Source organism: Physeter macrocephalus, chromosome 8 (assembly GCF_002837175.3).
Source record: "Physeter macrocephalus isolate SW-GA chromosome 8, ASM283717v5, whole genome shotgun sequence".
Classification (NCBI taxonomy): Eukaryota; Metazoa; Chordata; class Mammalia; order Artiodactyla; family Physeteridae; genus Physeter; species Physeter macrocephalus.
Window position 1 is genome coordinate 80,655,941 of NC_041221.1, and position 4,961 is coordinate 80,660,901.

Consider the following 4,961-nt stretch of genomic DNA (forward strand, 5'->3'; position numbering starts at 1 on the left):
ATTTTGTTTCTTTTTATGGCTGAGTAATATTCCATTGTATATATGTGCCACATCTTCTTTATCCATTCATCTGTTGATGGACACTTAGGTTGCTTCCATGTCCTGGCTATTGTAAATAGAGCTGCAATGAACATTTTGGTACATGACTCTTTCTGAATTATGGTTGTCTCAGGGTATATGCCCAGTAGTGAGATTGCTGGGTCATATGGTAATTCTACTTATAGTTTTTTAAGGAACCTCCATATTGTTCTCAAATGTCTATTTAGTTCTTCTGCCCATTTTTGGATTGGGTTGTTTGTTTTTTTGTTATTGAGCTGCATGAGTTGCTTATAAATTTTGGATATTAGTCCTTTGTCAGTTGCTTCGTTTGCAAATATTTTCTCCCATTCTGAGGGTTGTCTTTTGGTCTTGTTTATGGTATCCTTTGCTGTGCAAAAGCTTTTAAGTTTCATTAGGTCCCATTTGTTTATTTTTGTTTTTATTTCCATTTCTCTAGGAGATGGGTCAAAAAGGATCTTGCTGTGATTTATGTCATAGAGTGTTCTGCCTATGTTTTCCTCTAAGAGTTTGATAGTGTCTGGCCTTGCATTTAGGTCTTTAATCCATTTTGAGGTTATTTTTGTGTATGGTGTTAGGGAGTGTTCTAATTTCATACTTTTACATGTACCACTAGTTGCCTTTAGAACCAGCCTCGTGCAGAACTGTGGGGAAAAACTGCTATTGTACCTGGGCTGACTTTGTGTTGAACTGAGTCTGTTTACCCTCAGTGAAAAGTTGGCAACCAGCAAAGATGGAGAAATACAAGCAAATTTGAAGGAAATGTTTTATATCTTTTCAACTGCATGAATTTGCAGTTACAGGGAAAATGAGATAATGATGTCATCCAAGGAGTTGCCTGGCCAAACAGGGCCTCAAACAGGGCCTCAGAGGTGTGTATATAAGTGTGTATGTGAGTGTGTTTGTGTGTGCATCTGTATGTTGTGCATATTTCATATGTGTGTGTATGTGTGTGTGGACATGTGTGTGTATGGGGGAAGGGTCTGGTTTTCCTGGGTTAGAATTGTCATTACAATTCAGAGCTAGTTTTCCCACTGAAGATCTAGGAACTGGGTTGGTCAGAGCTCCCAAAGGATGTCAGTTCCACAGGGATTCACCCACATTAATCAAACCCACAGAAGACTGATAATTTAGGATGCCAATCGCTTAATCTATAGTGAGAAATCAAATTTCCAAAGGGGCTGGAGAACATACATCTCTGGTCAGAGGATTCTCTCTCTAAGGCCCTGAGCTCCAAGACCTGCGGGTACCCACCATGGTCAGTGTTGGGCTGCACATACTACCTGTGGCTCTTTACCTCTCAAATCCCACATGCTCAGGAGAACTGACAGATTTTTACATGGGAAGCTCTGTGTAAGTCAAAAGATTGTTTGGTTATGTGGAAAGCAAGGCAAGTTATGTGCAAGATCTTAATGGTCAGCATTATTAAACTGCTATGACCAGCCATGGGCCCAAATATTTGGGTTTGCTGCTCCAAGTACTTTCTCCTTGCATCATCCCTGAGGAGTTTTCCCCGAGAAAATCCTTGTCCTTTGGGGGTTTTATCTATTCAGTCCAAATTCTTATACTCACAATTTAAAAAAAAAAAAGAAGAAGATGCCTTAAGGGCATTTTCCAGGCTCTAGTTTTTTTTTTTTTCCATTTCTAGGCCCTGTTTCTCTTGCTTTTGATCTGAAAAAATATCATGCCTGTTAGATGACCATTGCAAATGATAGAACATCTTCTATTATGTCAGGATCTTACCAATTTAATAGTCAGAAGGAAACCACACTTGAAAGTTGTTATGTGACATCTCACTGTCTCTCCTGTGGACTGACTGCATGTGGGGGGAGGAGGAGGATGCTCTCATTCAAGGATTTGTTGTAACTGATGAGAGTGGGTTAGAACACAGGTCATCATGTAGATCTGTGTTGAGAGAGACATGGCTCTGCTCCTTTACAGTGTGTGACTTTGGGCGAATTGTTTAGCCTCCTTTAGAGTCCTCATTGTAGGGAAGGAATGGTACTAGTTATTATGTCATAAGGTTGTTCATTTATTCATTCATTTATTTGAGTACTAACTAAGTTGCCAGGCACTGCCATAGGTACTAGGGATCCAGCAGTGATCAAAACAAATAGCCCTGCCCACAGGAAGTTTACATTCTAGTGAGAGGAACAACACACAATAAAGGAGATAAATAAGTAAACTGTTTAGTATCAGAAAGTGATAAGTGCTATAAAAAAAATAAAGCAGGGAAGGGTTGTTGTGTCATGTAAATAAAAGAATTAACATATGTAAAATTCTTAGCAGAGTGCCGGCATATGACAGTAGCAAAGATTTTAGCTGTTATTAATTCAGCTATAATGCAGGGACTTATTACGATCAAAGAGCCTAGTGTACCCCTCAGAAGAGCAGAGTGTCCTCACACACACCTTGGCATGCTCTCCATGGCATACTATCCATGGCCATTGTATCTCCAATGAAAGTTTAATATTTTCCTGTTTTTACTCATTGCAAACATTCAGGGAAAGTATTTAGAGCAAAAGATAAATTATCCTTAATTTCACCACTCAGAGGGAAGCAATGTTAACATTTGGTGTGTATCCTCCTAGGCTCTTCTCTTTTTTCCCTCGTACATGCTTACGTGCACGTATACACACACACACACACACACACACACACACATGCTTTAAAAAATGTAAATAAAATCACTGTTACATAGTCTGCTCTTGTTATTTAAAGCTATGTCATGAACATCTTCTCACATCAACAAATAGATTCACGTCACTATTTTAATGCACAAATATAGTCCACTGGAAAGATGGATCATAGACTACTCAACCAGTTCATTATCAATAGGTATTCAATAGACCTCCAAGTTTTCATTTCTATAAAAGTCTGGTTTTAAAGGCACCAACTTCACTATTTGGCCTAGAGTTTTTCTTGAATTTGTCATGGGAAATTGTGTATTGTTTCCATATTTACTGTGAACTTGAACCAGTTTGTATAAACCTATTTGGGAAGACTGAATAGAGACTCCTTGATGGTGCAAGCCTAGTGCCCAGCTTTATTTAGAGTCAATTCAATATATTATATTTTACTTTGTTCAATTTGAATATGTATTTTTAAACATCTACCGTATCAAGATACCATACTGATTCCTGCTGGGAACAAAGATGAGTAAGATGAGTAAGATGAGTAAGCAATCCCCACCTTCAACGAGGCCGGGGCAGGATCACAGGGATCTAATGAGCATATAGGCTGAAGAATCATGGGGTACAAAGCAGGGAGGGAACATATCTTGTACCAAGTAATATTAGTTTTACATCAGTAGCGTGTTGAATAAGCAAGACTCCAGAGTTATAGTCATAAAAGACATTTTATTTTTGTCTCTTTGTGCCTTTTTAAGGTTATTCAGTGGAAAGAAGTTCTAAGTGAAAGCGTAGGCAGAGGAACTTGGGAGGACTTAGGTGGGCTTTCTTACAAGAAATGTCTGCGCTAACACCTGATGGCTGAATAGGAGTTGGCCAGATTGAGGGGAGTGGGTTATGGAGGCAAGAGGAGGGGAGAGGAGAGTGTTTCTGACATAGAGTAAAGGTGAGGAGGTGAGAAATAGCCTGATGCTTGAGAGGGACTCAAAGGTCAGTGTAGCTCTTGGGGATGGGGGGAAGGAGGGAGGGGGAAGGAGTGCCTTTTGGGATGACTCTAGGGCATGGCAGTGGAGGGCTCCCGTGGGGGAGAGATTGTCTCTGAAGACCCTAGGTTTTAGCTTAGGGCCTCATACAAATCGGGTGGTAAATAAATGTTGTTGAAAGTGAAGTCTGAAAATCGTATAGATTTTTGGTTCTTCTTTAACACAATTTCCCTTCTCACCGTTCAGAATCACTGTGTGTCAACTTCCTACTTCTCTCCACTTGAATATTTGAGGGCTGTCTCCAAACAGTCCTTGGATTGTCAGTCAGAAGGAGAAAAACGTTTGGGTCCTTCAAGCAGAAGCTCCAAACAGAGTCTGTTTGCCGGTCACCTAGTTTTCTCAATGACTGGAGGTGAGTGAAGGAGTGAAATCTCAAGGTCAAGCATTATCACCCAGATAGGGAGAATAAACCTGACTCATTCAAAACACAAGCTATTTAGAGGGTCGTTTTCTAAGGAAAACATGTTGATTAATGGCATTTTTCAGGAAATCACCTCTGTTGAAATATTTATAATGCTTTTTACTTGTCTTCCTTCAGTGAATTAAACTATAACTAGGCTTATTTCTTGATTTGCATTTCTCCTTAATTATTCTGAGCTAAGTTCTACCCTTGCAGAGCTCCAGAAAATGGATAAAATATGCATTTGAGCGTTGAACAGCAGCAGCAGACACCTACACACCAGCCCTGGCTGTGTGGGACGCTGCCATTTTCCCCAAGTCATTTCAGGTCAGAAACACCTCTGCTCCCAAAGAGTAGCATTTAGGGGGCCCCCACACAAAGTCTTTGCGTGCACCTTATAATGTGAGAAGTGGGGAGCCGTGCATTGTTCTGCACTCTCCCAAGAATAAGTTCGGGGCTACTTTTTTGCCCCTATAGGCATAGAAATGAGTCTCCAGTTATTCAGCCCAATGGGAAACCCTGTGAATTACCTCTACGGGGCTTGAAGTTCAAAATCGGAAACTTATTTTTGCTTTGTTCCCATTCAATTAGAGCTTTCTTTTTATTTTATTTTTTAAATTTAATTTTCTTTATCTTTTTATACAGCAGGTCCCTATTAGTCATCCATTTTATACACATCAGTGTATACATGTCAATCCCAATCGCCCAATTCATCACAACACCACCACCCCCCCAGCTGCTTTCCCCCCTTGGTGTCCATAGGTGTGTTCTCTGCATCTGTGTCTCAATTTCTGCCCTGCAAACTGGTTCATCTGTACCATTTTTCTAGGT

General features: G+C 40.2%; 1 protein-coding gene across 5 annotated transcripts in view; it reads left to right on the forward strand.

The window, feature by feature from the left end:
• Positions 1-4,961, forward strand: part of CMYA5 (cardiomyopathy associated 5) — a 152,920-nt gene that overhangs the window by 120,683 nt on the left and 27,276 nt on the right. For 4 of the 5 annotated variants that reach the window (XR_003680958.2, XR_003680957.2, XR_008618071.1 and 1 more), the window contains exon 13: positions 3,917-4,082. The exons of the other annotated variant lie outside the window; for it this stretch is intronic. The gene's annotated coding sequence lies outside the window, so the exon portion shown is untranslated. The remainder of the gene's footprint in view (positions 1-3,916; positions 4,083-4,961) is intronic. 5 annotated transcript variants of the gene reach the window in all.